Below are 12,914 nucleotides of genomic sequence, written 5' to 3'. Positions count from 1 at the left end.
AACATTGTACGACACAGTTTCTATGGGTGTGCGATACTTTTTTATGTTGCACCATGCTGATAAAATGTCACCCATAGAAACAAAAAAATACTTAAAGAAAATAAAAAAGGGGAAAAACAGAGAAAAATAGAGTTTAGAACCTCCACACCGAGGAGTACTAGATCCACATAGATCAAGGAGTGAACACTTGAGTGCATAATCAACAAGATGCCAAGATCAAGAAGGAGATACATCTAACCATCTAAAACTATAGCAGGAAAGAACGTACTGAAAGCAACATCACAATGAACATAAGCAACATCACAATGTACAGAGATAATCTCACAATTACAAAACAACCAAATTAAGTATGCAGTTCCTCCCAACCATCAATAATATCATAAGACCATCATGGATCCTAGCCATCCCCCGCATGTAACATCCAAAGCCACTGATTGGATTGTCGGTACTATCATAATGGGGATGTCACTACTAAACATGCTACCAACATAAGCATAAGGAAATCTAACATGCTACTAGTAAAGCATCAGATAATCCTACAAGTAGATAACATCACCTATCACATGCTAAACATCAATAAGAAATAGATATGCTACTACACAATTCACATCATCTAATCATATGCTAAACATCATAATATGGGAATCTATCAAGTAAACTAAAATTATCTAAACATGATATCCAAGCATTCCAATGAAAGCATAAATCACAAGAAAGCATACTCTAGAACCTGAAGTACCAAGTGAAAACATCTAGCAACGATCACACTAGGACAAAAGACTTTAAGATCGTCTCTATACATTGGTTCCTAATAGTGGTGAAGGTAGCTACACCTCCCAACCATGTGAAACCCATAGGTCCACACCCACCATGCTAATGGAGATAAAGATTCAACCACAAACACACATAAAGCACAACATCCAAGGCTAACACTCACGCCAGACAGTATGATGGCTATAACCAAGAACTTAAGACAATGCAAGGAGTACAGGTCCTGGTCAGACACTCAATAGGCTACTAAGTAAGGACTGACATCATGGAGAGTCACTTGGTATCGAAAAACCCAAGCTTGGATCGTGTGGATTCAACATCCCTAAACGGAATGGCTTGGCACATCATTTTATTATCTTTAAGTTTTATTACCATACACACATTTTATTTAGTTATCACTTATTTAAAAATTTCTATCCTCCACCAACACTATGGTACTAGGGTCACTAGGTTATGAGATAGAAGCCCCCTCCATATGCTACCCTACCCTACCCATGCTCATCCTACAACAAGTGCCCGTGGGCATGCATACTCCCATCCCAACCCCAATGATCATAACTTCCAAAAAATCCATGAAAGATTGGGCCTCGCAAGTCACCCAACAAATGTACGTGCACGTACTTGTGTGTGGTACACTACCATCACGAAGATCAAAACACAAGGACATGATGAGAACATAATGCAAAGAAAACACCCAATTGAAAGCAACACGAGAATGATAGATTCTACATGAATCCCAAAGCCAATAAAACCATACATCATGAAATCACTCAACCAGCCTCAATCCAAGAGTATGGATTCTACACGAATCCCAATGATGTAACAAGACCAAACATCATGAACTCACTCAACTGACCTCAATCTAAAAGTATGGATTCTACATGAATCCTAACACTCATGAAACAAAAGGAAAGGTCTAAAAGAAATAATAACACCAAGTATAAAATCACTCAAACGAACACAACATAGGAGTACGGATGCAACATGCATCCTGATGCAACATGCATCCTGATGCAACATGCATCTTGATGCAACATGCATCCCAATGCAACATAAAAGTGCAATAGTCATATGATTGATATCCAAATGGATCATCAAGGTCCACAACCCACATTGTGCCAAGATAACTCGAGAAAATAGGGCAGCACGCAAAAGAGGTAAAAACCCTAAAATTTGAAAAACTTTGAAATTAAAACCCATTTGACCTTTGGGCACAAAAACCCCAAAAATCCAAAAATAAATGGAATCAGATACCATATGCAAAATTGGCCAGTATAATGGTGCAAAATCTCAAACCCTCATCCTGAAAAATAGGGAAATGTTCATACCTGCCCAACTGGGTAGAACTAACATATAGAAATGAAGGGAAACACTAGTTCTCAACCTCCAAACAAATGGCTACAAAAAATAGAAGCAAAAATAGAGCCGAAATAATAAAACAAGAAAGCCCTACCTCACAGCCAAAAGGGAAAAATAGGAATCTAAAACAGAAAATAAAATGCCCACAGAAGTGGCCAAAAATCACGGCAATCTAAGGTTTCCCCAAGCTAGATCCAACAAGCTCAACCTCACGATGATCCCACGCCCGTAGCTCTCACAATGAACAAAATAGTAAATCTTCATAAAGAAGATTTTGGGTTTTACTCCAACTTTCTGATTCAAAAGTGAGAAGTGAGGAATTAAATTCCTTTTTGGATACTTATTCACTTTTCGAGTGAATAATTGATTAGGGCAAATAACCAGCCAACCTAGTTAAACTCTGAGTCGACTCAAACAAAAATAGGCTATTCCTATAAATAGGAATTCATCTATGGCAAAGCTGTCAGAAATTAAAATAAATTAATTAAAAAGCTCAAAAATCCAAAAACACATAAATTTCCTTAATAACTTTTGTGACAATGCAAAACTCTAAATGCACAAACATGCTCACTGGTCTAATCACATAATGCAAATGAGTTCGGATTTGATAATCACTGAAAAGTTTAATTTAAACATTTAAAATAAGGATACATCAATCATACAAGGATGACATTGGTAAAATATGAAAGGTTGAATCACTAACTCCATGTGCCACTGCTAGGGATATAAATCCTGCACACTAAACAACACGATCAAGTGCAATTGCATATAATAACATAGTCGAAGCAATAAATGCATTAAATCACCTAATTTAACCATTTATTTAATTATATTAAAATAATCTATTTACATCACTCACATTCGCATAAAGTATAATAATGCCGGAATGAAGTAAATAACCATAGGATAAAATCCATCACCTAACAGAATTAGAGGTATGTCCAAATACCAGATAACTAGATATCATCATAAAACACACTATCATCTCAAAATGGCATCATCATGCAATATGATTAATTGAACAGTATAGTAGTCTAATATTTATGATACTAAAATCAAAGTATAACATCTAACCCTCAGGTCATCTCAAATGTAAAACATCACATAAGTAACATATATCTCACAGATCAAAATATCACAAGGTAAATGACCTAGCACAAAACCAAATAATCCAACAAGAACAATCCATTTTAATTACTGTAGCATTTAATAATGATTATTTAAACAACATTAAAAAGGCACTTAAAACACATAAGTGAACATAGTCATAAAAATGACTACCCACTGCTACAGGAACTTAGTCCAGTGTAGCATGGTAATAGTACATAGTGCAATCCTGCACACATCTCAAGGTAATCACGAAACAACCTCATGATACCACATCGATCTTGGTAAGCATTGGCACAAACCTCAGTGAACCATAAATCAAATCATAATCTCATAGATCAATCAAAAGAATAATCAAAGCAACTGATATAGAAACATAAATCCAAACACCTCAATGGTGTAGACCACTCATGGTCACAATCATGATCCCATCTCAAGGAGAAATCAACAAGCCTGCATCCATCAGGATGACTCACAAAATTCAAATGGGAGAGGCACTACACAGTGGATCTATGTATTCTACCTCTGGGATTGTATGATATTGTTTTGGTTAGCCATCCATCAAGTGAAAATTTATTGGCTTTTTAAGATGGTATAGTGTGTTGATGACATAGGTGGGCAGGTGAAACTTTTGGGAGTCCTGAGACTAGTCTCGCTTCACATGATCTCAGATAATCAATTGAAGCAAAGTGTGTGGAAGGGTTGTCAATTGTTTCTTGTGTCTCTTAGTGATTTCAAGGACATTGAGAGCTATACGATGACACTTGATGATCACCCACTCCTTTGTGAGTATTTTGATGTGTTTCCTAATGAGATTCTAGGTATGCCACTACAACGTGACATTGATTTTTAGATTGATCTTGTACCAGGAGCGGAGCTGATTTCATGAGCTCCTTACCACATGACTACTTAGGAGTTGAGTGAGCTTAGATTGCAATTGGAGGAATTGTTGGCCAAGGGCCATATTCATCTTAGTATATCCCCGTGGGGTGCACCAGTCATCTTCACAAAGAATAAGGATGGTTCTTTATAGTTGTGCATCGACTACTGATAGTTGAATAAGGTGATAGTGAAGAACCATTATCCTTTGCAAAGGATAGATGACTTGTTTGATTAAATGAAGGGAGAATGAGTGTTCTCAAGATTGAACTTAAGTTGGGATACCATTAGCTTCATATCCAAGAGGCTGATATTCATCAAACAACTTTTCATACATGGTATGGGCATTATGAGTTCACGGTTGTACCCTTTGGGCTAACCAATGTGCCATCAGTGTTTATGAGTCTGATGAATGGTATATTTTGCACTTACCTTGATCAATGTGTCATTTTTTTCTTGGATGATGTATTGATCTATTCAAAGACTATGGAGGAGCATGAAGTCTATTTATGTTAGGTATTGTAGTGCTTCAGAGATCATCAGTTGTATGGTAACTTGAGAGTAAATGTGGGTTCTTCTAGTTAGAGGTGAAGTATTTGGGAAACATCATCATTGGTGATGGAATTTCAGTGGATCCAGAGAAGATTCATGCCATCATGGATTGGTAGTACTCACTAATGTCTTAGAAGTTCATAGTTTTATGGGGTTGGCAGGAAACTACCATTACTTTGTGAAGGATTTCTCATGAGTAGCTCATCCCATCACTTCTCTTCAGAGGAAAGGGAAGAAGTTTGTTTGGTTAGACTAGTGTGAGGCAACATTTAATACGCTTAAGGAGTGTTTGACTAGTGCACTAGTCCTTGCAATGCCTAATCTTGTAGGTGATTTCCTAGTTTGCATAGATGTTTTTTTGGAAGGCATGGGTGTGGTGTTGATGCGAGATGGTCATGTAATTGCATGAGTCTAGGAAACTCAAGGACCATGAGGTTAAATACCCCACTCATGATTTGGAACTCACAGCCATAGTGCATACCCTTTTTTGTTGGAGGCATTTTTTTTTGGGACACAGGTTTGAGTTGCATAGTGATCATAGGAGCTTGCAATATATCTTTACTTAGCCAAACCTGAATGTATGATAGTGTCATTGGATGAAGTTCTTATGGAAGTATGAATTTGATGTTCATTACATTAAAGAGAAGGAGAATGTTGTGATAGATTCTTTGAGTAGAAGGTGATATGAGGTATCAGTGATGTCATTGGGAGTGGATTTGTGGGGCCGTATCTTGGAGGATTTTCCTAGTGACACTTGGTATTAGGAGGTGAGGGTGGAGATTGAGTCTAGACATAACATTAAGGGGAGTTTTTTAGGTTATATGCTTGAGCTTGATGGGCTATTGAGGCACTTAGGGCATATCTATGTACCTGTGTTAGGTGATCTTTGTACCTTGGTTTTGTTAGAAGCACATCATGCACCATTTTTCACACATCCTAGAGTCAAGAAGATGCATGCTAATCTCAATTAGCTATACTTTTGGGTAGGGATGAGGCATGATGTTGCTAATTTTATTGCTTGATGTCTTGAGTGCCAAAGAGTGAAGGCAGAGCATCAACATCTGATAGGTCTTTTACAGCCACATACCATTCTAGAGTGAAAATGGGATACAATATCCATTGATTTTATTATGGGGTTGCCTCATCGCAGAAACATGATTGTATCATGGTGACAGTGGAAAAATTATCCAAGGTAGCATATTTTTCACCCATGAGAGCATCCTACACAACTTCTTCCGTAGCATATGTTTTCTTGGTGGATATTATTTGTTTGCATGGGATTCCTCATCAGATTTTAGATAGAGATCCAATGTTTACTTCTACACTATGGATGTCTCTCCAGCATGCTTTCAGCGCACATCTCAATTTCAGTTTGACTTATCACCCAGAGACTGATGGTCAAACCAAGAGAATGAATAAAGTTCTAGAAGATATGCTTCACATGTATGTTATGGATAGGTAGGTGAAGTGGGAGGACTATTTGTACCTTGTTGAGTTTTCATACAACAACGAGTATCATAGTTCTCTTGGTATGTCACCTTTTTAGGCCTTGTATGGTAGACCATGCCGTACTCGTTTGAGTTGGGATTGTTTAGAGGACTGAGTTCTTTTGGGTCCAGAGATGCTTTAGGATATGAGTAGTAGGTTGTTTGCATTAGGAAGAATTTGGTTACTATTTAGGATAGGAAAAAGAAGTATGCAGATGCCCATAGGTTGGATCGTCACTTTTCTATTGGTGACAAGATGTTTTTGTGAGTGTGTCCAAGGAAGAGCCCCATCCATTATGGGAAAGGCTCTAAGTTGATGCCACATTTTGTTAGACCTTTTGAGATCCTTGAGAGGATTGGTCCTATTGCTTATTGACTAGCATTGCTACCTAGCCTATCACACATCCATGATGTTTTTCATGTTACTATTTTGAAGTAGTATATTTTGGATTTGACCTATGTTCTTGATTGGGATGCTTTGTAGGTAGCAGGCGTGCAACTTACTTTGGAGCCCATTCATATCCTATAGCATTGGAGGCTAACCTTGTAAGGTTGAGACATAGAGAAGGTAAGGGTCTAATAGGAACTGAGGGATGAGACCTCTAGGACTTGAGAGGATGTTACACGATTATGGAGATTGTACCCCTATCTTTTTGTTGGCTTCTAGAAGTAAGTCTATACTAGTGGGGGAGGATGTAGTGCCTCTCATGTTTGTAGTCTGTACCTTATCTATTTTGATTCGAGAGATACTTGATACTCTTATTTTATGTACTTTGTGGATGACCTGATGGTTAGATGTTATACTTTGATTTCGTACCATAGATGCCTTACTACTATGTTGTTCAATTTATCATATTTTTCTATTTTGGGATGATAGTAGATCTATGATGATATTTGGTTATATGGTTTATTGGACATATTTGTTGATTATGTTATGAGTTGGATTTTATGCTATGGTTATTTACTTCATTCATGTATCTTTATGCTTTCTATGAACGTGAGTGGTGTAAATGGATTAATTAGTTATTTAATGCATGGCTATTATATTATATGCAATTGCACTTGATCGTGTGTTTTAGTGTGCAAGATTTATATCCCTGACAGTGGCCTATGGAGTTAGTGATTTAGTTGTTCATATTTTACCAATATTATCCTCGTATGGTTGACATATCCTTATTTTAATTATTTTAATTAAAACTTTCAGTGATTAGTAAATCCAAACTCATATGCATTATGTGACTAGACTAGTGAGCGTGTCTGTACATTTAGAAGTTCGCTTTGTCGCAAAAGTTGTTTAGTGATTTCTTTGATTTTGAGTTTTTGGGCTTTAAATATTTTCAAATTTAATTTCTACCAGCTTTGCCTTAGGTGAATTCTTGTTACAAAGAATAACCTATTTTTGTTTGGGTCAATTCAGAGTCTAGATACTATAGTTGGCTATTTGCCCTAATTGACTATTCACTTAAAAAGTGTACAAGTATTGAAAGAGGAATTTAATTCCTCACTTTTCTATTTTGGATTTTAGAATTTAAAGAGCTTTTTCCAAAATCCTCTTCTAAAGGATTGGACTTTTGTTCATCCTGAGAGCTGTAAGCATGGATTTTTTGTGAGATTAGTTTCATTGGATCCAGCTCAGGGAGACCTTGCTTTGCCATCACTTTCGACAGATTTGGTAGGATATTTATTTTATTCTACAAGTTTTAGTTTTGGCCCCTCTTTCTGTCAGGTAGGGCCTTCTCGTTTTATTGTTTTTGCTTCATTTCATCTTTTGTTTCTTGTAGTAGTATGTTAGGAGGCTAAGAACTAGTGTTCCCCTTCATTTTTGTTTGCTGGTTCTACCTGGTTGGTTGGGTATGAATGCTTTTCCTATTTTTGGGATGGGAGTTTAGGATTTTGAGCCATTATGCTAGCCCATTTTGTATACAGTGTCTGAATTCTTTTAGTTTTAGATTTTCAGGGTTTTTGCACCCAAAGGCCAAATGGGTTTTAATTTTAAAAATTTTCCAAAATTTTGGGGTTTTTACCTTGTTTTGTGTGCCACCCTATTTTCTCAAGGTTTCTTGTCACAATGTGGGTCATGGACCTAGATGATCCATCTAGATATCAGTCAGACCTCTATTGCACTTTTATGTTGTATTGGGATGCGTGTTGCATCTATCCTCTCAATTTTATTTTTGTTGAGTGACTTTTTGCTTTGTGTTGTCATCTAGTCCTTGTGTTGATCTTTGTGATAGTGGTGCACCACATATGAGTATGTGTGTACATATTTTTTGGGTGACTCTCAAGGCCCAATCTTTCGTGGTACTTCTGGAAGTTATGATCATTGGGGTTGGGTTGGGAATTTGCATACGTACGGGCACTCATTGTTGGATGAGCATGGGTAAGGTAGGGTAGCATATGGAGGGGGTTTCTATCTCATAGCTTGGTGATCATTGTGCCCAGAGTGTTGGCAAAAGAAGTTTTAATTAAGTGACAACTAAATAAAACACTGGGTGGTAATAAAACTTAAGATAATAATTTGTGCTAGAGCCTTTTTGTTGAGGGAGTTGAATCTGCACATTTTGAGCTTGGGCTTGTTGATGCCAAGAAACTCTCCATGATGTCAACCCCTACTTAGTAGCCCATTGAAGGTGCATTGTCTTTGTCTTGGTTTTAGTCATTATACCATTTGGTGTGTGTGTTAGTCTTGGATGTTTGTTTTGCATGTGTTTGTGGTTGGATCATTTTCTCAATCAGCATGATGGGTGTGGACTTGCGGGTACCATGTGGTTGGGAGGCATAGCTACCTATACTACTACTAGGGACCAATGTACAAAGATAGTCATATGATCTAGTGCGACCATTGTTGGATTTTGTCACTTGGCACTTCGGGTTTTGAAATGATGAAGGTAAGTTTTGATACCACTTGATGGAGGGCCGCCACCACCCTTACCAACTCATAACCAAGAATACAACAATATGAAGACCAAGAGAAAATAAAATGCTTCCCAAAGAACACTTTTATTATACTTGAAAATCCTTACAATATTCTTCAAATGAGAGAACTCCAAAACCAAGAGCTTCCAACTAGCTTGCACAACAAGAGCTTGACCTTCCAAAGTCTCCAAAGCTTTCCAAGCTTCACCTTCCACAACTTCCACACCTTGAAGCCTTCACCTTCCAAAGCTTTCACCTTTCCAAAGCTTCTACTTGTCGAGCTTCACCTTCCCAAGCTTTCCTTCCAAAGCTTTCACCTTTCCAAGCTTGATTAGAAATGCTCATATGCCTTGCTTAAATAGGCACTTACTACCCCATGCATGAATTATCCACAACCTTCTAGAATTCCACCTACACAATATCCACAACCTTCTACAATATCCACAACTTTCTAGAATTCCACCTACAACTAAGCACCACCACATGGCCCAATTAGAAAATTACATTTCTTTTGTGGATCACAACAAATATTAAATGCATGATGGATCACTTGGTGTGATTCGAAACGTTGATGGTAAAAATCTTTACACAATCAAATCCAGAAATATATCAGTTTAATTAAATGCATGATTTAAGGAACTTTCCACAATCTTCTAAGATGCCATATACACACCTCGATTAATGGAATGACAACTATTTTTCTTATTTTTTTATTTATGCCACCTATGCACCTCGTTTTTATTTATTTAATTTTTTCTTTTAATATTTGTCACTTTCTCTCTCCTCCACTTTTTTTTTTTAAAATAAATAAATTTTCTTGTGCAAGATGCTCCTGCATCATGAAGTATGCTTTCTTGTGATTTATGCTGTCATTGGAATGCTTGTATATCATGTTTAGATGATGTTATTTATTGACACATTTCCTTACTTTGATGATTAGCATGTGATAGGTGATGTTATCAACTTTGTAGGATTATCTTATGCTTTTTACTAGTATGTTAGATTTTTTTATGCTTATCTTGTAGCATGTTTTAGTAGTGACGTCCCTATTACGATAGTACCGATGATCTGATTGGTGGCTTGGGATGTTATGCATGGGGGATGACTAAGATCCATGATGGTCTTATGATGCTATTGATGGTTGGGAGGAACCACACATTTTGTTTGTTTTACTACTTATTGCAATGTTATTTTCATTTACTATGATGTTGCTTTTAGTACTCTACGATGTTTCCCTTCTATTCTTTTTCTTTGTTATCTGATTAGATATTTAGATGTTGTTTCTAGCTTTCCATCTTGTAGTATTATGATTTGAGTGTTATGCCTCAAAGTGTGGATCCGATACTCCCTAGTGTGGAGTATTTCATTTACTAATTTTTCATCCTTTTTGTTTTTGACTTGCTAATGCAAATCCTTACATGAATTTTTTTTTTTCTCGCATGAAATCTTAGTTTCTCACGTGAGAAAGTAAGACCCTTGCGTGGTGTCCTGTGGTTTCTTGCACAACATAGGGCACATCCTTGTGCAATATCCCACACTAGTTTTGGGGCTGAGGCAAGTGCTTCCTCACACACAGTGGTGCATTTCCTTGTTCAAGAGAGCACTTCCTCATGCATAGCTGTACACTTCCTCGTGTGAGAGTGTACTTACTCACGTGAGAATCTATTAGACTATTGGCCTAATGAAAAATATAGGGGGTGTTTCCCTCGATTTTCAAATTTTCTAGTACCCTTTGGGATGCCTTTAGTTACCAAGCTCAAATAGATTTTAGATTTTGTGTTTTGTTGTCATTTTGGCTCTACTTTCCTATTTGTGTTGTGTTAGTTTGGGTACTGGTGTTAGGATATTCGTTGGTTGCCAGGATGTTGTTTGAGTCTTTCATTGCGATCTTCGTGATCCATGTATGTTGCCATCTTGTGCACTTACAATTGTTTAAAAAAAATATCTTAGCTTGTATTTCATCCTTGTTCCAAGGATCTCCGGGCGGGGCATTACAATAATATTAATATGTACTTTTCCTTTAATTCGTAATGCAACTAGAGATAAAATTATAAAGTTAATTTAATTATTTATTATTCTCTCATAAAATCAAATAGTTATTAACTAAATGATTACAGAGTGAACTCTACCACAACTTCTCTTAAAATATAATAAAACTATAAATATTTATTTATTAACTTCCCTCTTGCATTAATAAATATTAAATTATTTATATGCAACTAAGAGTTTAATTAGACTTAAAGAATCACTAATATTACTAACATTCACTTTAACTAAATGAATACTATTTATTTAAATTTTTAGAAATTAATAAATAATTTTAAAATTTTATTTTTAATTAACTAATTTATTTTTAATTAATTAATTATTATTTTTAAATAAATAAATCTAAAAATTAAATTATATTAAATAAAAATAGACATGCAATTAGTATTTTCACATGTCTTTGATCTCTCAAATTATACAATCATACTATACTTAGTTTTCTATTTTTAACATATTTGTTTTCACATGCATGTAACCTTACTATACTTAGCTTTCTATTTTTAACATATTTGTTTTCACATGCATGTAACCATACTATATTTAATTTCTATTTTTAGCATATTTGTTTTCACATGCATACATAAGTTTAGTTAAATCATGCTTTCCTTTCAATCAATCTTTTTTCTTTTTTCAATAATTTTTACAATTAAATTATTTTAGATATAAGAATAATATTTATCTATATTTAGAAAATTCATGGTAATCACAAGATCTTAATGACAAATTTAAAGTAGAAAACCTAACTGTTCAATTTATTATTTTCTTCCAAATTTGCATAATCAAATATTCCCTATATTATCTAAAGGGGTTTATAAGAATACAGTCACAATAAATTTCTACAGTTTTTCTATAATTTTCTTTAGTCAAGTTTTCTTAATTAATAAATTTTTTAAAAAAAAATTACAATATAATTCTGTATTCAACAATCAATATAGTAAATTAATAAGCAATATACAAACACTCAGGAAGACATGAAGTAGACAGATCTTTCAATAAAATTCTATAATGGGTTTTCAAACCCTACCTCAAAATCATAGCTAAAATATGAGACAATCTGTGAATGCATGCAAATCCATATCCTTTGAAATTTTCAACAATTTTTTTGATCCAATTCTAAATTTTGCTCCCCAAAACTTGTGTATCTAGAAATGAGCTCTAATTTTCTTAATAAAGAGTTTTTCCCCAAATCAAGGCTTTGATCATGCAATCATGTGAAAACTCTTTGTCTTTAATTACTATATTTTAATTTTTATGCACACACTTTATGCAATTTAATTAAAATAAACATTATTAAATTAAAGTTTTCTCTTTTTTATAGGCAAAAGCCTATAATGCAATGGTAGCTTTTGGGCCTCTCATGTGGGAGGTCTTGGGTTCAAACCTATCTTTGCTTAACATATAATAATAATTAATTTGAATAAATAATAACAATTAATCTAGGCTTCAGTCATTTATCGATCAAATTTTTTTTCTCTTCCTTATTAAATCATGCAACATTTTTAATATAATATTTATTAATTTAACTAATAATATTATTTAGAGTTTTAAAAAAATAAAAATTCTAAATAAATTATTATTAAATTAAATAAATATAAATATGCCTAAATTACAACTTTAATCAAATCTTTTAAATTTAATTCTTTCATGCACATTTAAAGAACTTTTTAAATAAAATATTCTTTTATATTTTCTTTTTCTCCACTTATTAATTAGTGCAAGTACTAATTAAAGCATAGTTTATTATTTAAATTAATAATAAAAATCAAAGCTCATTGTTTAAATGCAACTCTAATTTAA

The sequence above is a fragment of the Cupressus sempervirens genome, chromosome 6 (genome assembly GCF_028749045.1).
Source record: "Cupressus sempervirens isolate cs-2001-9-10 chromosome 6, ASM2874904v1, whole genome shotgun sequence".
NCBI classification, from domain to species: domain Eukaryota; kingdom Viridiplantae; phylum Streptophyta; class Pinopsida; order Cupressales; family Cupressaceae; genus Cupressus; species Cupressus sempervirens.
Note: the sequence above shows the minus strand (reverse complement) of the source record.